Genomic DNA, 21,413 nt, shown 5'->3' with positions numbered 1-21,413 from the left:
TTTGAACCCAATTGGAAGGCAACCAATTGGGTGTGAGGGGAAAAGAAAACAAGAGGCAGGAAGATGAGAGCAAAGGGAGATGGGACAAAACACAACCTAAAGGAGAGAGCACGATTTTTAATCATGTTGAATGATGCTGCATGCACACTGGACTGCCCCCTTAAAGGAAAGCAATAAGGAAGATGATTCATATCCTCAGAAAGATCTGGGACACAACAGCAGGTTTAGGAACACGTTTGTTTTGATGCAGAGTGGCAAAAAGCAGGGATGCAACTAAAGAAAGTAAGAGTCTTCAATATCCTAGTCTGCAGATATTAATTTAACTCTTAAAATGATTTTTATACATCATCCAAATCCTTTTGCACATGGTTGAAGGCATTTCTGCCTCAGGAACTTCCTTCACTATGGAGAGGTTCCATTTGCAATATCTCCCTGTGACAGATGGGACCTTGCATTTCCTTTCATTAGGGAAGTGGGATGATGATGGGTTAGAAATTAGATCACAGGATTGAAACTGCAGTCTCTGTTGCCCATCTTGCTTCAGACTCAAGCATCTGTCAAGTATCAAGCAGCACACTTGGTAGCACGGATACAAGCTGAGCTCAGCCAATTGTGTCTGAGCCATGATAGCACGTGAGCAGACCGAGGTCACCTTTGCTCATTTGATATTATTCATTTCTCTAATAGAAGCCTTTATATTGGATGATGTAAGCTGAGTGAGCTGGTAAAAATTACTTGTGAGGTCTGATGGATAACAATGGGAGCAACACGCATACAGCTGATGCATAAGTGTGTTCAGGTTGGATTCTGAATCCAAGGCTACCCAGGTACTTAAGTCATTCAAAGTTAAGCGCATCCTGATCACTTTAACCTTGGAAGTCTATGCGTATGTGAGATAGTATGTGATAGTATATTGGAAGTTGGACCTGCATAAGGTGATGTTTTATGTACTGCCTATAAAATGTTTCTCAAGATTTTGGGGGATCCTCTACTTGGAAGAGGCTTGTTGACAGTTCAAGGCCTGGACTGCAATGTTCTTCACTTAACTTTTGTCATTTACATTATGCTTTTGAGCCACCACTCATTTTTTAATATTCTGCTTCCAAGGAACCAATTTATTAAAGTGGTAATAGTTATCAGGACTTTCTAAAAGTATTTCAATCGTTTTCTTTGGACATGGACTTTTTCACTCATTTACAGTCCAGTTCTTCAGTCCTTGGACTTCTCAGAGTCCTTTTTGTTTTTCTTTCTTTTCTTTTTTTCCTGTTAAGCAGCTTTAATCTTTCAAAGATAAAAAATGGCACCAAACATAAGGAATGAATCTGACAACCTAGCAAAGAACTATATCTTCAGTTACTTTGTTACTAGCAGGCTGTATCAAAAACACATAATTTTTTCTAATTTCTTTAGCTGAATCTGCAAAAAATGCTAAAGATAAATATGTCATTATAACAGGCATAACATTGTTTTTGCAACAAGGAGTACTCGCAAAGAGCCATTGGAAAAAGTTGGCATATGTCAGCATGGTATGTAGTGTATCCTTAAGTAGCATGGGGAAAAAATGCAGCAAAGAACTGAGAAATGCATCTAGCCCTTCAGTTGATCCATACAGTATTTACCAGAACCTCATTAGAAGTACATTTACTGGAATGGTGACTATCAAGAAGCCATTCTTAAAGAAAAAAACTAGGAGAAAAGGCTGCCAAGGTACATAAGAACTGTACTGAAAATCAGGGGTAGCACAGCTGATGGAGTGATGACTCAAATTTGACCTTTTTGGCTCATTGTGTACAGAGGAGGTGAGGAGACAGGTTCAGTCCTGAGTGTTTATCTGTAAAACAGGATGAAGGCTCTGTGATAATTTGGGGATATGGGGAAACTTTATAAATAAAGTTTATAAGTTTATTATGTTTCCACCAGCGGAATTGGACGTCAGGTCAAAACTGATGGAATTATGAACAAAGAAAAGTCCTGTCAGTTTTTGATACACGATGCAATAATATCTGGAATGCGTTTGATTGGAAAAATCTAAATTTGTCAGCATGGCAATGATCCCAAACATGCTATCATATGCCTCCCAAGAGCCCAGACCTCAGTTTTACTGAAACAGTGTGGTATCATCAACAGAGAACAGACAACATCCAAAGAAGAGCTTTGATCCCTGAAGGCTATTTAAATAAATGACCAAAAAGATTTTAGATTAGATTAGATGAAACTTTATTAATCCCTCGGGTGGGTTGCTCCAGGAAATTTAGTTTCCAGTAGCACAGCACCGACAGAAGTTGCATGTTAAAGATAAAACAAGGGGAATGAGAGCAAGGATATGAGCATAAATATACGATATATACACATATATAAATAAAAAATATATAATAGGGATAAATGGGAATACCAGTGGATTGCACATTTGAGTGAGTCTATTGTCCAGTGATTATTGCACAGTCGAATATAAGAAAAAATATTGCAAATATTGCACAGTGAAAAAAAATCACTTCAGCTTAGTTGTTCCCCCCTCATTTGTCCTCCTGTTTCCCCTCCCTCTCTCCTCCAATGAGGAGATAAACAGTCTGATGGCGTGTGGGACAAAGGAGTTTTTAAGTCTGTTGGTTCTGGACTCTGGGAGAAGCAACCTGTCGCTGAATAGGCTCCTCAGATTGTTTACGACCATGTGCAGAGGATGCCCAGCATTGTCCATAATGTCCAGCAGTTTCTTTAATGTCCTTTTCTCTGCCACTGTCACCAGAGTGTCCGGCTTCATGCCGACCACAGAGCCAGCCTTCCTGATTCGTTTTTCCAGCCTGGATGAGTCCTTTGTTGTGCTGCTCCCCCAGCACACCACAGCATAGAACAGGACTCCTACAACCACCGACTGGTAAAACATCCTCAGGAGCTTCCTGCAGATGTTAAAAGACCTCAACCTCCTGAGGAAGTACAGTCGGCTTTGGGCTTTTTTATACAGGTGCTGCATGTTGCATGACCAGTCCAGTTTGTTGTCCACCCACAGCCAGAGGTACTTGTACATGTTGACCACCTCCACCTCCTCCCCCTCTATCTGAACTGGCAGTGGCCCTGCTCTAAACTTCCCGAAGTCCACAACCAGTCCCTTGGTCTTTGAGGTGTTGAGTTGCAGGTGGTTTGTGTGACTCCATGTGACAAAGTTCCTCACCAGTCTCCTGTACTCTTACTGATCATCCCAGATACACCCCATGATGGCCGTGTCGTCTGCAAACTACCACAGTGTCAAACGTGATGTCCTTCAGCCTGACGTACTGTGGTCTGTCAGTGAGGTAGTCGGAGATCCAAGCGACGAGCCAGGGGTCCACCTCCATCCTGTTCAGTTTTTCCTGAAGCAGACGGGGCCGGATTGTATTAAAGGCACTAGATAAGTCAAGAAACAGGATCCTGACCGTGCCTTTTCCCTTGTCCAGGTGTGAGTGGGATCTATGTAGGGGGTACAATATGGCATCCTCCACTCCGACATCCGCCTTGTAGGCGAACTGTAGTGGGTCCTGGGCATGTTGTACCTGTGGTCGGAGGAGGTTGAGGAAGAGCCGCTCTAGAGTCTTCATAAGATGTGACGTCAGTGCCATCAGTCGGAAGTGTTTCAGCTCATTGGGCCGGTTCCTTTTGGGGACCGGGACGATGCAGGATGTCTTCCATAGGGTGGGCACTCTCCCCAGTCGCAGCCTGAGGTTGAAGACTCGTTGTAGCGGCTCCCCAAGTTCAGCAGCACACACCTTTAACATCCTAGGACAGACCTTGTCTGGGCCTGCTGCCTTCCTGGGGCGAAGCTTCCTCAGTTGTCTCCTGACCTGGTCCACTGTGACACTTTGGGGGGGGGGGGCTGTCATGCTGTTGAGAGAGTGGTTGGAGGAGGGGGTGGCTGTGGCTCAGGAGGTAGAGCTGATCAGTTACTGATTGGAAGGTTGGTGGTTTGATCCCTGGCTCCTCCAGTCTGGGTGAATGTGGCATGTTGTATACAGCTTAGAGCTTTGAGTACTCCGGGAGAGTAGAAAAGCACTATATAAGAATCAGTCAATTTATTATTTACCATAGTGTCAGGGGGAGAATTGAGGGACATAGGAAAGTAGGGAGAGGGCTCTGTAAAGGGGGGGTCAAGCCGGTTGAAGAAGTTGAGTTCGTTTGCCTTATCCACAGCCCCCCCACTGTGCTGTTCTTGATGTTGTGGCCTGTGTGATGGTTTTCACACCATTCCAGACCTCCTCTCCAACTTTTGCTCCACCTTCCTCTTGTAGGTGTCTTCTGCTTCCCTTAGGCAGCCTTTCACCTCTCGCTGTGCTGCTTTCATCTCCTCCTTCACTTTGCTTCTGAAGGCCTTCTTCTTCATGTTGAGGACAGCTTTGACTTCCTGTGTTACCCACAGTTTGTTATTAGGATAGCACCATGCCGTCTTAGCAGGGCGACCACATCCACACAAAAGTTGAGATAGACAGTGTGTTGCCCCCTCTATATCCTCGCTATGTGGGCTCAGAAGAACATCCCAGTCTGTGGTGTCATAGCAGTCTCTCAGAGCTTCCTCCTTTTCTGGGGTCCATCTCCTAATGGAACGCGTTGTCAAAGGCTGCCTTTGGACGAGGGATGTGTACTGTGGCTGTAAGTAGACCAGGTTGTGTTCTGACTTCCCTAGTGGGGGGAGGGGGGTAGCTCTGCATGCATCTGTCACATTAGCATACATCAAGTCAATTGTCCTGTTGTGCCGTGTGGGACAGTGAACAGCAGCCAGAGTAGAATTCAGTATGACATGATTAAAGTCTCCAGATATAATAATGAAAGCCTTGGGGTGTTGTGTCTGCAGTCTTGCTGTAACTGTGTGTATTTCCTCACAGGCAGCTGTTGTGTCAGCCCTCGGAGGGATGTAAACACACACACAGATCACATGACTGAACTCCCGAGATAGATAATATGGCCGCAAGCTAACAGCTAGCAGCTCCAGGTCCGGACGGCATACCGAAACTTTAACGGAGACGTGTCCAGGGTTACAATATCTGTTGTTAATGTAGACAATGAGTCCCCCACCTCTGATTTTTCCCGCTGGCCTGTGCGTCTCACGGATGTAAATCCACATAGGTCTACGTTAGTCTGGGGCGTGAGCTCGGTTAGCCACGTCTCGGTGAAGATAAACAAACTGCACTCACGGCAGAGTTGGTGGTTGTTCAAAGGAGACAGTTCATCATGTCTACAGGTAGCCACCAAGGTTGTGCCAAGAAATAAAAGTCCTAAGAATGCCAATTTGAATTACAATCCTATATCTAAGCAGCATGAAACAAAAATAAGAAATTACTGTTGCATTTATAAATGCAGAGGTTTTTTTTTTAACTCACTGAGTAGAAATATATAGTATATAATAGCTTGCTGTCTGTTACTAATATCCAGTTTTAATTCCTCCTTTATCTTCTGTCACTCTTCTTGTTCAACCCCTTTTTTTCTCTGAGAAAGCAGTTCATTTCCTTTTAAATGGGTGAGTTTCCACATATTCTTGCATCTTTCCCATGTCCCTGAACCCTCTGAATCCCAAGGTTGAATGTGAAGGTTGATTACATTACAGTGAGGTGATGAAGGCTGTCTACATTTAAAGGCACCTTCAGTTGCGGCCCACAAATGCCTGTGCATTCACATTCATTTTTCTGGAAATCTATTTTAGCTGAGCAGCTGAAAAAGAAAGTAATTTTTATTTTGGAAAATGAATCCTTTTATTTTTCTAACAGAGCAGTGACTCCCTGGTGCTACTATACATACAAAGCCCTCCTGTCCATGTCCCTGTGCCTGCTGGGAAGCTCCAAGAGACTGTCAAGACCTCTCTGCTCAACCTGAATCACTAAGGTTTATCCTGCAGGACAGGATGTTTATAGAAAGACGAAATAATAAAGGGAACTGTGGACAGCTGCTACTTGTATGTGGGTGTTGCATATTACTGCTGTAGATTGGTATATGCTTGATATATTTCTGGGTTAATATACAACATTGCATAATATTTTGTAAGAATGTCACGTGTCATGTATAACCTCTCTCCTGTTAGACCCGCCACATCGGTTTACCCTTCATTTTATCTGAAACATGATCCAATATTTGAGACAGCTGAGTTAAATTCAACCACTGACCTTTCTTATAAATAAATATAAAATATAGATATCATATATATTATAATTATAATTTAGAATTAACCTTTGTAGCTGCTGCTGTCACAGTTGCTAGGCTAGACCATCGAATTTAACAGCCGCTGAATTCAGACACAGCTTCTGTGAGAAAAATAACAAGCGTTCTCTGCTTCCACGTTGGCATACCTCCTCTTTGTTCCAAATAAATTCTGATTAAGTCAAAGACAGTATAAAAGACGGACATGAATTTCTGAAGTCAGCTTTTCATGCCTTCCTTGATGAGTGTGTGGTTTTTATACCACAATATCTCTATTTTGAAACTTGCTATAACAAAATTACAAAAGTAATTTGAGGCATGATGCTTAAATATACTCTTTGTTACCCAAAATTACAAAATGTTGGGCAACCAAAAATACTTTTTTGTAGTTTTATGTGATGTATGTTGTCTTTGTTGTTAAATAAAATTGAAAAATAGTTAAAAAAGATAAATGTGGACTGATTTCAATAAAGATTTTATCATTTTTAAGTTAGCAACTATGTACTTGGCCTTCATAAAGTAGCAACAGAATCAGACACTTTCTGTGGAGAAAACTAATTTAGAACTAAAAAGAAAAAGAATAATTTTAACAAATAATACGTTGAATATTTTTGACTTAAGAAGCTTAAGTAAATCAAAAAGGATAAATATTTTTAAAAAGAGATGTATTTATTTTATTATTTTCTTTCAATTGGACAAATTATCCTAAAATGTCCAACTATAAGTTTCATTTACGTTTAAATAGACTTTACAGCATTGCTGTTGGGCAACAGAAAGTTTATTTAAGCCTCATGCCTATTACATGTCTATATTACATGTGAATGTATGATGCCAACCAATCAGTGTTTGAAAAAGTCCAATAGAAAAAATGTGGGAGTCACTATCAAGCATGATTTGAAGATGGGACACCTTTTTCTGACACATGGTTGGAGGAACATATGGTGTGAGACTGAAGTAAGAATATTTGCCCTAGTAATGATATTTAAAATGACATAACCTGTAAATAAAAAACAAGCGTGAGCATATGAAGCTGTAGAGATGTTTTCATGATTTTTTGTTTTTTTTATTTTGCGTGTTAAGCAATTCAGTTTTTCTCTTCATTGCCTTAGGGCCCTGCTGTGCAATATTGAAGGAGACGTTGATTTGTGCACATTTCGCATGCTGATACTGATGTGATACTTCTTGCACAGTGAGAGGGCATTAAAAATTTCTCCATTTCAGCAACAACAGTTGCTCAATCTCAATATGGGTGACTATGATGAGACTATTTCTCCTTCTATGCAAGAGAAATTGTGGATGAGCAAATTGTGCCATTTATGGACAAGAATAGCTACCCAGTACACCAAGAAAATGGGGTTTCAAGATATTAGTCCTTGCTGGACCAATCCAGCTTTATTTGTTTTGTGCCAAATCACAACAGGATCAAATTTTGAAGTTTACAACCACCTGAGCTTCTAGGTGTAGGGGCAATTGGAAATGTGGGCCCAAATCCCAAATGGCCAACAATATGTGACAACCCCATCACCCCCATCAGATGTGACTCTCTGAGTCTGGTTCTGGCAGAGGTTTCTTCCTGCTAAAAGGGAGTTTTTCCATTCTTACTCTTGGCATGTGCTTGCTCATAGGCCATTGTCTGATTTTGATGTTTTCTCTGTATTACTGTAGAATCAATATGAGATGACACTGGAAAATAAGATCCTAAGCCTGTTTTAAGTGGTATACGTAAATATGTTTCAAGTGTTTTTCTACTCTTTATTTAATTTGTTGAAATTTCTTGAGAGATTTTCTGATGTGTTATTGCTCTCTATCTTTTGATAAATGAGATAATAATTTTCTCTGTTGTTTTTTACCATTAAATATCCACGCCCCTGTGGGCGGTCGATCCTTCAAGCTCAGGTCCTCTACCAGAGACCTGGGAGATTGAGGGTCCTGCACAGTATCTTAGCTGTTCCTAGAACTGTGCCAAGCACTTCGATTACCACTGGGACCCCTGTTACCTTCACACTCCACATCTTCTTGAGCTCTTCTCTGAGCCCTTGGTACTTCTCTGGCTTCCTTCTTCCTGATGTTGCTGTCACCGGGAACCGCTACATCTATAACTACGGCCGTCTTCTTCTGTTTGTCTACCACCACTATGTCCGGTTATTTAGCCATCACCATTTTGTCCATCTGTATCTGGAAGTCCCACAGGATCTTAGCTTGTCATTCTCCACCACCCTAGGGGGCGTCTTCCATTTTTTTTCCATATTCGGCACAGATGTTTCTGTATACTATGTTGGCCACTCAGTTATGGTGTTCCATGCCTGCCTGCCTGCTAGCATCTTGCACCCTGCTGTTATGTGCTGGATTGTCTGAAGGGCTTCTTTACACAGACTGCACCTGGGGTCTTGCCTGGTGTGATAGACCCCAGCCTCTATGGATCTTGTCCTCAGAGCTCATTCCTGTTATGCCATGATTAGTGCCTCTGTGTTGTCTATCCATCCAGCTTTGTCCAGCCACTGCTAGGACTTCCGGATGTCAGCCACCTCCGCTATCTGCTGGTGGAACATACCGTGCAGAGGCCTGTCCTTCCATGATGGTTCCCCCTCTTCCTCCTCTTTCTTGGGTTTCTGCTGCCTGAGGTATTCACTGAGCGCGCGGTCAGTTGTGGCCATCTTCCTGATGTATTTGTGGATGTTCGTTGTCTAATCCTAGACCGTGGTACTGACACTCACTAGTCCCCCGGCCTCCTTCTTTCCACTTAGTGTACAGCCTCAGGGTGCTGGACTAAAGGTGAAACCCCCAATGCATGCTCACCTTTCTCCTTCTTTGGCCAGCTTTTTATCCCAGCAGGGTACCTGATCACGGGCAGGCGTAGATGTTGATAGCCAGATCTTGTTCTTACCATTCAGCTGACTCTTCAGCACTTTCCTGACCCTCTGCAGGTACTTGGTGGTTGCAGCTTTGCTAGCAGCCTCTTCATGGTTTCTGTTTGCCTGTGGGATCCCCAGGTACTTGTAGCTGTCCTCAATGTCTGCTATGTTGCCTTGTAGTAGTTAGATTCCCTCTGTCCTTCCCTCTCCCTCTCCAATCCAAACAACATTCCGATGTTGTTGCTGTATATACTGGTGGTGTGGATCAGTGAATCAATCTTTCATGCACCCTTGGCATACATCTTGATGTCATCCGTGTACAGGAGGTGGCTGACAAATGCTCCATTCCGTAGGCAGTCTTCTCAATGATCTCACCGAGGGGGTTCAGGCTTATGCAGAACAGCAGTGGGGACAGAGCATCTCCTTGGTAGATCCCACACTTGATGGTGACTTGTGCTATGGGCTTGAAGTTGGCCTCTAGTGTTGACTGCCACATCCAACATCTCCGTTGAGTTCCTGATGAAGGCTCTTAGGGTGCTGTTGATCTTGTACAGTTCTAGGCATTCCAGGATCCTGGTGTGGGGCATTGAGTCATAAGCCTTCTTGTAGTACAATACAATACAATACAATTTATATAGCACATTTAAAAACCAGAGGTATGCCAAAGTGTTTCAAGGAAACAATTAAGAGCAATAGCAGATACAAATACTGATAAGCTGACAGGTGTGAGACATAACTAACCAATAATACACCAGGCATAGTAGGCACAATCCAAAAGGCTGAAGGTTAAATCATTATAAATATTAATCAGAGCAAAAAGATAAATTATAGTACACTTACTTTAGGAAGCCGGGAAGGCTAGGCTAAATAAATGAGTTTTTGATCAAATACTGAAAAATACTGTTGTTTAGACTAGAATAGGGTGCCCGGTAATAAAACTGTCAGGTGCCCGTCACCATTTTGAGATCTGCGGCAGTGTGTCTTGCAGGATACATCTCCCTTCTAGAAGTATTGTGAAAGTAAAATAAAGTGTTAAATGGTCTACTGAGCAGTGTTTTGTCTTCCATTGGATGCCTCTGAGGAATCAAAAGAACTCGGTGAATTGTTGACCTTAATAATTGGGGGCTCGTCCGGGATTCCAATAGGAGGCTAAGGAAGATGGATTGGGTGGTCTGAGGGTTCGACCAGCGAAGCGAACAGCGACCCGGGTCATCTTAAATAAAGGTAGTCACCGCCTGTAAGTGTGCATATTGGAGTTTATTTAAATTGTCTGTTCGCTAAGTTGATCGAATTCTCAGTGTCAATTTGCTACAGTAGACAAAGAGGGTGTGTGTGAGCATCATCCGTCTCAGTGCGTTACAGCAACTAAATTGGGGTGTAATAAGCTGAGTAAATGAACTGGTTGTTGTGGATGACGGCTGAAAGTGATAGAGTAAGAGTAATTGCTCTGGGCTTGGCTGCCCCACTCGCTCGCGGATGCAAGGGCGAGACCCGTGGGACGGGAGGACTAGGGTTGTAACCTGGACTTGAGGGCATCTTAAAGAACCAGTCAGGGTTGGGGATCCTGCCACAGCTGAAGTGTGTATGAGAATAGGCCCCCCCACGTACTCTGCTATGGACGTATGGGCCACGGAGGGGAGTGAGGCAGAGTCTCTGTAGCAGCGCTTCTAAGCTGTGTGTGTGAAGCGCGAGAGGTTGCATCTCGTGTCTTGATTGAAATCGAGTGGGTAAATTCAGTTTACAGCCTGTATGAGTGTGGGCCCAAGTTCTTTAGCCGGTTAGATTCCGAGTAAGAGATTGTGGTATCCTGCTACAGTGTCTTTAAATTGTGAGTGTGTATAAAAAGTTAAAATAATTTGTTGCAGTTGACAGTCTGCCTGACAGTGGGGCTGAGTTCTTTCGCTGGTTAGATTCCGTAGCTGGGTTCGTTGGCCGCTGTAGCGCCTATAGACTGTTTGGGTTAAAGTTGGGTTAGAAATTAGGCTTAAAGTGAATTTGCGTCTAAAAATGTGTGTTTGGGTTTTGCAGAGCGCGACACATGCTCTGTATGGTGTGTGAGAAGGAAGTGTCTCCCAGAGCGGGGTGAAGCAGACTGACAGAAGAAGGAGGAGCGAGCAGCCCAACTCAGAGGGGTGGAGTTGAGCGTGAGGGCGTAACAGAGGAGGAGCATTGAGGAGGACAGAAGAGAACAAGGGTGACATCTGGTGGACGGCGGTAAGTATTACATTTGTGAAATAAAAATGGCAGAATTAAAAGAAATGATTAGAGGAGAGCCTAGGGTTAAAACAGGAGATGGAAATGTAACCCAACCAGTGCAGGGCCAGTGCAGGGCCTCCCTACACCCCGGACTCTGCGTTGTGTAAGTTTGTGTTGGATTGGGGTGCACAGTAGAGAGACCAGTCGGACACAGGCGTTCAATTTGTGGCTCGGACCGCGCCGTTTATTCAGATGCTGGGGCAAACACCACTCCAACTCTGCTGCTGGCCCTTCGCAAATCACAGTAAAAACTGCGTGATTATCAACACATAGTGAAAGCCAACAACAAATATATAAAAAAAACACACTAAACAAAAATAAACATGTCAAAATTCCTCGGGCTCAGGAATGCGCATGACACAAAACTAACATAGCAGGACTACCAGCAAACTGTAGCTGAAAAGCTAATGCTTCATCTTGCATTACAGTGCTCTGCTAACAAGCGGGAATGTAGCCCGAAATTGCGGCAGATATTACAAAAATGGAACATGCACACAAACTGCTCATACTCTCATCAGACAGTACATGAACCTCTCAATAAACAAAATATATGCTTGGCTTAAATGACAAACCACTATTTTACACAGTGGAACACTTCATTTTCAACAAAACCAATGCAGTACGCCACTGACAGTGCTTACCTTCGCAAATCACAGTAAACACTGAACCAAGATGGCGCCCGTGCGAACAAGAAATCTGAACTACTGTGTCCTGCAGAGGACAAATAGTCAAAATTGCTTAGATCTACCATACATATGGAGCTCAACAGCGACACCTTGTGACTTATTCCAGTCACTACCTTACATCCGCCCCTCCTTTAAGTGATGGCGTCCCAGTCATCAAACAAAACAAAATAAAACAAAACAGTCTCACTATGTATAAAAGAATAACGGTGTGGGAAGATGTGCAGTGTAATGCGAAAATGTCTATGTGTGTATCCTATTAGTATGGGTACATTGGCTGTGTCATCCTACGTGTGTCCTGCAGCCCTTCTTGCTTTGGCCCTCTGCCACAGCTTCCATCCCCTTTCTATTTTCTTCTGATCCTCCACTGGTTTGTTAACTCTCGACCCATGTCAGTCTCTTGGGGGATGCAGACTACTCAGCAAGTTCCTCCTTGGTTCACTGGGTCTGGGAGGTGAGTGGGTGCCCCTGGCAATTTCATTTACCCTCCATTCTTCACTCTCTTGTCCTGCCCCTGTGTCCCTTTCCTCTGGTCCTGTGAGGGCAAGTGATCCATTTGCTGTTTCAGGTGAAACTCCCTCCACACCGCCTTCCAGGCTATCAGCCTCCCCGTCCTCGATTGTGTCCAACTCTTCCCCCTGTCTGATTACTTCACCAGCCTGCTCTCCACTGTCCTCTATGTCCTCAATCTCCCAGCTCTCCTCCATGTCGAGCTCCATTTCCTCCCTTGTCTCCTCTCCCACCTGCTCCACGGGAAGAAACATACACTGTGTGAGTAAGTTGCGGTGGACCACTCTTTCCGTATCACCATTTTCCGATTGCACCACATACACCGGCATGTCTGGCTGTTTCTTCACCACAATGTATGGACGTGACTCCCACTTATCTCCTAGTTTGCTTCGCCCCTCCACATGACACACTTTAACAAGGACTCTGTCACCCGGGCTGAAGCTTTGAATCTTTGCTTGTCGGTCATAGTATATTTTCTGGTGACCCTTAGCCTGGCGAGAGGCCTGATTAGCCTGTGCATAAGCCTGTGACAGGCAGTCATGCAGGGTCTGGACATACTCGCTATATCCACCCGACCCATTAGTGGTTGACAGCCCAAAAACCAAGTCGACAAGGAGCCGGGGATGCCTGCCAAACATTAAGTAGTATGGTGTGTACCCTGTCGAATCATGGCGGGTGCAGTTGTAGACGTATGTCATTGCATCCACATATTATGCCACCGGGGCTTCAGGTGAGCTTCTAGCGTCCCCAGCATGTTCATGAGGGTGCGGTTAAACCATTCAGTTGTCCCGTTGCCCTGTGGGTGATAGGGCGTGGTGTGGGTCTTAGTGATTCTGGTGCATTTACCATGTGCCTTCACCACAGCACTTTCAAAATTGCGCCCTTGGTCTGCATGCAATTTTGCTGGGAAGCCAAATCGACAGAAAAAGTTTCTATACAGCACCTTAGCCACTGTGCTGGCTCTTTGGTCTTTAATGGGGTGTGCTTGCGCATAGCATGAGAGATGGTCAGTGACAACGAGGACATTTTCGATACCACCTTTTGATTTCTCAACAGTTAAAAAAATCTACACAAACTAGCTCCAAGGGGGCACTGCTGTGGATACTGACCAGGGGGGCCCTGACCCCTGCGGTTGTAGATTTTCTAAGGCAGCACCTCTCACATTGCTCGCACCAAGCCTTGATTTCCTGAAACATCCGTGGCCAATAAAATCTCTCCCTTATCATGTGCAATGTCCTCTCAAAACCAAGGTGGCCTGAGTCATCGTGGAGAGCAGTCTTGACTGATATACGCAAATCCTCTGGTAGCACCAATTGCTCAACTACTCCCCTTTGGCTGTCTTGCATGCAGCGGTACAGGATGCCATCCCTTACCACTAACCTTCTCCACTCCTTTAAGAGAAGGCCCACGTGCCCTCCACCACTGATCCGCTCACTGCGGCTTGATTTCTGGTTCATACTCTTATAGTGCAAGACAGGGCCAATAACAAGGTCTTTTTTCTGCCCTGCACGGATGTCCTGTTTGGTCATGGTGGGCAGGGATTCCATCCCCACATCCCTCTAAGGCTCAGTGGATGTAGGGGGGCCGAATTCAACTTCCTCCCCTGCAGACGTGCCATGGTCAGCGAGGCTTTGAGTATCCTGAGTAGCCTGTCTCACACCATGCCCCTGTTCGTCGACACCCACCCACCCACTGAGGGCATGTCTGTAGGATGAACATGACCTCCTGGTTACACATGCGAGAGAGGGCGTAAGCGTTTGTGTTGCTCTGCGCCCTCCGATACTGGACATCAAAATCGAAAGCAGCCAGCCTAGACACCCACCGCTGGCCTGTAGCATCCAGCTTTGCTGAGGACATAACATATTTGAGAGGGTTGTCTGTCTGGACAGAGAACCTACGCCCATAGAGGTGGTTGTAGAATTTGTCTGTGACTGCTCATTTGAGAGCAAGGAACTCGAGTTTGTGTGCAGGATACCTTGTCTCTGCTGGGCTCAAACCTCTGCTGGCAAAGGCTATGACCCTCTCAGCTCCCCCTTGGACCTGAGCTAGAACGGCGCCCAGACCTTCCCCTGAGGCGTCCGATTGCAGAACGAAAGGCAGGCTATAATCAGGATATCCCAGCACTGGAGTGCTTGTCAGCCTTTCTTTGAGGGTCTGAAATGCCTTCTCGCATTCATCTGTCCACACAAAAGGTGGCCAGACTTTTCTTTCCCCCTCTCTTTTTCTTTCTGGGGTCACCAGCAGTTAGGCAGTACAGGGGAGCAGCTAGGGTAGAGTACCCACTTACATACCGCCTATAGTATCCAGCAAATCTCAGGAATTGCAACACTTCTTTGCGGTTTGTGGGCCTCACCCAGTTTTTCACCCTGCTGATCTTCTCTGGGTCTGTCCGGATCCCCTCAGCAGACACCAAGTGACCCAAATACTCAAAGGAGCTTGCAAAGAAAAGCGTCTGGACTTCTTTAAGTTACTTGAAGACGTTTCACCTCTCATCCAAGAAGCTTCTTCAGTTCTAAGGTCAAATGGTGGAGAGTCCCAGATATAAACCTAGTGGGAGTATCCCCCCCACAGAGGGACAAAAGGACCCCCTGATGATCCTCTAATCGCCTGAGCCAAGGTGTGAAACTGGGTGTGGGTCCCAATCAGCCAGAGTTTCGGGTGAGTTCATTGTGAAACCTGGCCCCACCTTATCATGCAAATTCCTGAGATCAGATGGCCCAGGATGTGAGTGGGCATTAAGGCGTCTGGGAAGGGATCTCAAAACTGGATTATAGATGGCAGAGAGCTGGTGTCGTAAACCACCGCCTCTGTTCAAAGATGGTCGCTCACAGTGGTGGCTCTTCTATGTTGTGCCATGCGCTTGTGAAGTGGCTGTTTGGTCTTTCCTGTTGTTTGGAGAGACCAAACAGCCACTTCACAAGCGCATGGCACAACATAGAAGAGCCACCTCCACAGGACAAGACTCAGCTGTCCATCTGCATCTTAAGGATAAAGGACACTCTTTCGAGGATGCCAATGTTCACATTTTGGACATTTTGGTTTGAAAGAGGAGTGAAAGAAGCCATCTATGTCCACTGTGAGCGACCATCTTTGAACAGAGGCGGTGGTTTACGACACCAACTCTCTGCCATCTATAATCCAGTTTTGAGATCCCTTCCCAGACGCCTTAACGCCCACTCACATCCTGTGCCATCTGATCTCAGGAATTCGCATGATAAGGTGGGGCCAGGTTTCACAATGAACTCACCCGAAACTCTGGCTGATTGGGACCCACACCCAGTTTCACACCTTGGCTCAGGCGATTAGAGGATCATCAGGGGTCCTTTTGTCCCTCTGTGGGGGGAAACTCCCACTAGGTTTATATCTGGGACTCTCCACCATTTGACCTTAGAACTGAAGAAGCTTCTCGGATGAGAGGTGAAACGTCTTCAAGTAACTTAAAGAAGTCCAGACGCTTTTCTTTGCAAGCTCCTTTGACTACGATGACCTGGATGACTAAGAACCTTCACAGACATTCTGACCCAAATACTGAACCTCCTTTCTCACAAGCTGGCATTTAGAAGGCTTTAACTTCAAGCCATGCTCCCGAAGCCGATCAAACACCAGCTGCAGTCTTTCCAGATGCTCATCAAAGGTTTTAGAGAATACGATGAGGTCATCAAGATAGATTAGGAGGTGGGTGAAGTTCAGATCGCCAAAGCAGCAGGTCATGAGTCTCTGAAAGGTGGAGGGAGCATTCTGCAGTCCAAAGGGCATACGATTTGCTTCAAAAAGCCCCATAGAGGTGCTGAATGCCATCTTGTGTTTGTCATGCTCCGCCACCTCTACCTGCCAATAACCAGAACTGAGGTCAAGGGTGGAGAAGTATCTTGCCTGCCCTAGAGCCTCCAGGGCTTCCTCTATTCTGGGGAGGGGAAAAGCATCTCTCGTGCTACAGGAGTTCAGTTTGCTGTAGTCAATACACAGCCTTAGTGATCCATCTTTCTTGGTTACGATCACAACAGGTGAAGCATATGGACTTTTGCTGGGCCTGATAACTCCTGCTGCCTCCATTTCTGTCAGCAACCTTCTCACATCCTGCCACTGTGATGGGGGGATATTACGGTAAGGCAGTCGGAATGGCTAAGCGTCAACCAGAGGGATTTCATGTTGCACAGTCTTTATATGGCCATAATCCATGGGATGCTGTGAGAACACACCTACATTCCTTTCCACAAGCTCTTTAAGAAGGGAACGCTGGTGCTTGTTTTCGACATCTGCTCCACTTAAATCCACTTCCTGGCTTGCCACCATGTGGTCCATACCCAGGCATGCTTCTCTGCCTCCGCGAATGTGATGACTGCCCTGCATCCTGTCTGAAAAGTCCACAATACTTTCCACCAGAGATGCCTTGGCCAGATGCGTGTGAGGCTTGATAGTGATAGCATGCTGGGAAAGGTTCATCACATCCTTTCTTTACATCAGCAAGAACTCTGGCGACCAGGATGTCTTGGCTGAGCCGCAGGGAGGGGTGGCCTTCAATTAGGGCTGTATAAGTCTTTCTTTGTGGTCCAGCTTTTATTTTGCACATTAAATCCATCTCTTTCCCTGCTTGAATGTGTACCTTACGACCAGTATAAACAACGGGGCACACTGTGTCATCCATATCACACTGTTCAGTGCTCCCAATCTCTAGCAGGGAGGTGTACCACTCCGGATGAGTCTCCTTGACCTGGAGAAGGAACTGCTGGCCGTAGGTTGCCTGGAGGTGGCTTCTGGAGGCACGGAGGACATTAGTTCCCACAAGCAGAGGAACAGAGGAGCAGTACTCTGTGTTAGTGACAACAAAAGCAGGCACACCCTTAAACTCTCTCCCCAACAATTTCAGGTTGATGCGTAGCACACCATGGTAGGTGACACTCTGGCCCCCTGCACCTACTATGGGTATCGTAGAAGGCTGTCGCTTTTGTTTATGGAGGGTGGGGTGGCTGCGCCAGTACTGATGCGTAATACTGGTTATTTGGGAGCCAGAGTCGATGAGTGCCCTGCACTTCATTCCGTTGACTTCCACCTCCCCCTCATTCCTGGGACCAACTAGGGGAGTGCTCTCTCCTCCGTCACCTTTGTTCACCTGCAGTGTGGGGACTTGCTGCTCGCCCATGATTGCCCCGGCGACCGCCGGAGACCACCTCAGGAGGTGGTCGGACTCTCAGTGGAGTGGCAGAGGATGGAGCATCAATTCTCGATTAAAGGTGGGTCAACTTGGCCATCTGCTCCTCCTGGCTCAATGCTAATTTCTTGACCATCTCTGCTAGCTCTGACGACTCTGAGAAATGTTTAGCCTTTTCTGCCTTAACATTCACACTACACTCTGATGCCACTTGTACCTGGGCATAAGTTTTCTTTGACTTGTTTTGCGGCTGGAATCTCTTTGTTTCTTTTGCTAAATTTCGGAGCTGAGCCTGCAGCTCACGGAAACTCAAAAGCTGGGGCTTCATTGGCGAAATCCTCGCATACACATCCTCATCATTAATCCCCCGTATGAACTGCCGGGTGAGTTTACTGTCACGGTGAGGGAAAGACTTGCCTCCTCTTTGGTTTTCTTCCACAGCTTGCAGTGTTGCCTCCAGTGCTATAGCATATGAACAGGCAGACTCCCCAGACCTCTGAACACGCTCATAGAAGTCCGCTAGTAGATCTGAGGAGCTCTGTGTGTCGCTGTACTCTGCTCTCAGTTCTTTGAATGCCCTTTCAGGTGTTTGGTCATGGAGAGGTAGATTCAGCACCAGCTTTCGGGCTTCACCAGTTAGGTGACGCACCACCGTGGAAAAGCGGAGGTGAATGGGGAGCTCTATTGCCTCAAGAAGATACTGCATGTCACGAATCCAGTCCTCTACAAGCACCTTGCTGTCAGCACTGCCAGTGAAGGCTTGGACATTTTTCACTTGATGTCCACTAACTTGGGGGTCTAAAGCAGAGGTTGGTATGTGCATTGAGGCATGGGTGCCGGGTGGGGCTATAAAACCTGCATGGGTCATATTCACGATAGGGGGCATGACAGTGTTCGAGCTTATAGCAGATGAGTGGAGGGGAACTCGAGAGTCATGGACAGCAACTAGTGGCATGTGGGGCAAACGGGGGGTCAGCCCATGCTTTGAACTTTCAAGGGTCTGCTCGGCTGCAGAGGGATTAATCATTATGCCCACTCCCTGCAGTGTTAGGGGGCTTGGCATGGCGGCTTGGGGGGCAGGTGTGGAATACAGATAGCTGGTGTATGCTTGGGAGCTGAATGGAACGGTCATCGTTGGGTAAGGAGTGTTAAGTGATTGGTTCAGGGTGGGCTGCTGGGTACTTTGCACCACTGGGTAGTTGGGATATGAGGCAACATGGGGTGCCGGTGTAGCAGTGGGCCCATGGACACTGGCCTGAGAGGAAAAAGCAGGGGGCATAGTTATCTGTACATCTGGCTGAAACACTGGAGGGGCTGTAGTTAGAGGGCTGCGATTGGACTGGCTTGTCTGATTGGTTGGCACTGAACTTGGGCAACACCTCTTACTGCAGCAGCATAGCTGGGGGGTGTCGGCATTGCTTTCTCTTCGGTCTTGAAGTGCCACAAATCCGGGTCGGGGCACCAAAGATGTAACCCAACCAGTGCAGGGCCCTCCCTACACCCCGGACTCTGCGTTGTGTAAGTTTGTGTTGACCAGTCGGACACAGGCGTTCAATTTGTGGCTCGGACTGCGCCGTTTATTCAGATGCTGGGGCAAACACCACTCCAACTCTGCTGCTGGCCCTTCGCAAATCACAGTAAAAACTGCGTGATTATCAACACATAGTGAAAGCCAACAACAAATATATAAAAAAACACATTAAACAAAAATAATCATGTCAAAATTCCTCTGTCTCAGGAATGCGCATGACACAAAACTAACATAGCAGGACTACCAGCAAACTGTAGCTGAAAAGCTAATGCTTCATCTTGCATTACTTTGCCCGAATGAGTGCTCTGCTAACAAGCGGGAATGTAGCCCGAAATTGCGGCAGATATTACAAAATGGAACATGCACACAAACTGCTCATACTCTCATCAGACAGTACATGAACCTCTCAATAAACAAAATATATGCTTGGCTTAAATGACAAACCGCTATTTTACACAGTGGAACACTTCATTTTCAACAAAACCAATGCAGTACGCCACTGACAGTGCTTACCTTCACAAATCACAGTAAACACTGAACCAAGATGGTGCCTGTGCGAACGAGAAATCTGAACTACGGTGTCCTGCAGAGGACAAATAGTCAAAATTGCTTAGATCTACCATACATATGCAGCTCAACGGCGACACCTTGTGACTTATTCCAGTCACTGCCTTACAGAAACATATGGAAAACCATTGGAAAACAGAGAGAAGAACTGGGAAAATTTCTGAGGAGCATGATTTCTGGAAATAATACAGGTAAGGATGGGGAAATATTGGAAATACGAAGAGAAATTAAAGAAATATGTGATGAGCAAGAGGTGACAGATGATACGCGCCGCCCACTGGGCAAGGTACTGTTAGAAGCTGCAAAAGCTTCTGAAGAAAAGGGAAAGAATTTGACAAAGGAGATGAAAGGGGAAAATGTGTGGAAGAAAGGGGGTATTAAGAAACAACTTGAGGAGGAGGAGGAGAGAAGAGCTAAGCTAATGAAATGGGGAGTTTGGTGCCAGGGGGTGGAGCATTGGATGAGGGAGCCGGTGGAGGAAAAAGGTAAGCAGGGTTTCCCCTCTCCACCATTCCAGCCCACTGCGCCCCCTGTGGAGTGTGCTCTGCCACAGTGTCCAGGAAATTTCCCAACTTTCGTGGTTATTGACAGAAGTATGGAGAAAGAGGATGGCATAGTGGTGAGGCTCAACTCGGGGACCATCAACTGTGATTATGAGCCGACTAAGTGACCTAGGCCTTTGAACCAAACGTTATTTAAAATTTCACCCACGACTTTTCGCCCAGACAACACTACAGTGGGAATGGCCACAGGCGGGGGCCCGGAGGAGGAGGCCTCCTCCGGGCCCCCGCCTGTGGGAGAGGTAAGTGAAGAGGGAGAAGAGCCAGTTCCGTTTCCAGAACTACCCACTCCAGCTCAGACACAGAAGGAAGACAAAGGGCGCAGTCCAGCACAGGAGGAAGAAGAGAGCTTGGACATATTTAAGAGCCGGCTGCAGAATTTGAAAGGGAAAGGGAGTACCCCAGCTGTGCTCCTGGCCCCTAAGAAACTGGTAAAGAACTTAGAGGGAGGTCCGGAGCAGGGGAGTCGGGAGAAATGTCAGAAGTTTACTCCAGTGATGGAGCGAGAAATGAGAGTTGGATGACGATTCGTGGGGTGGTTGGGTAAAAGCTGCAGTGAAAGAGGATGAGAATCATGAGAATCCTACAAAACGACTGAATTTCAGTGAGACTGAAGAACCTGAAGAGTATGAAGGATTTTATAGGCGAGGACAGAGAGAACTACATGAGGAGGAAGAGCAAGGTTGTTATATTCGTCTGCGCAGCCAATCCAAAGGGGGAAAGGTCCATTGGGACACCGAGAGTAAGAGTCCTGGACAGTACCCCATTGTGGCTACGGGTGGCAGGGATAGAAGGTACAAGCCTTTTAATGTGGGGAATGTCACTGGGTTAGTACAGATGCTGCCTCCAATAACTGAGGGAGGAGCAGCGTGGCTGAGACAACTGGATAAAGTGACTTCAGGCACCCAACTGGCTCTGGGAGACTTCAGGGCCATAGCTGGAAGATGCATCACTATAACATCGTTAGAAGAGGTGCAGGTGATAGCAAGGGTGGTGGATCTTCCTGATGCCACACCTTACTGCTGTGTGCAGGAGAGAGTAGGGAATGCCGTTAGACAGATGTACCCAAACCCAAATGCTGCTGCAATTATTAAATTGGACTGGAAACCTGATCAGAACTCCAGAGACTATATAGAGAAGAGCAAGGAGAAG

At 46.1% G+C, this 21,413-nt stretch overlaps 1 protein-coding gene across 2 annotated transcripts in view; it reads right to left on the bottom strand.

Annotated features, from left to right (window-relative positions):
* The window catches only part of LOC309698855 (retinoic acid receptor beta-like), a 117,211-nt gene that overhangs the window by 54,612 nt on the left and 41,186 nt on the right, over positions 1-21,413 (bottom strand). Inside the window, exon 1 of one of the 2 annotated variants that reach the window (XM_082521590.1) lies at positions 18,983-19,054. The exons of the other annotated variant lie outside the window; for it this stretch is intronic. The gene's annotated coding sequence lies outside the window, so the exon portion shown is untranslated. Of the gene's footprint in view, positions 1-18,982; positions 19,055-21,413 lie in introns of those variants that run through there. 2 annotated transcript variants of the gene reach the window in all.

The sequence above is a fragment of the Aulonocara stuartgranti genome (assembly GCF_965226115.1).
Source record: "Aulonocara stuartgranti genome assembly, chromosome: 22".
Lineage (NCBI taxonomy): Eukaryota > Metazoa > Chordata > Actinopteri > Cichliformes > Cichlidae > Aulonocara > Aulonocara stuartgranti.
Note: the sequence above shows the minus strand (reverse complement) of the source record. Positions and strands in the feature narration are given on the sequence as shown.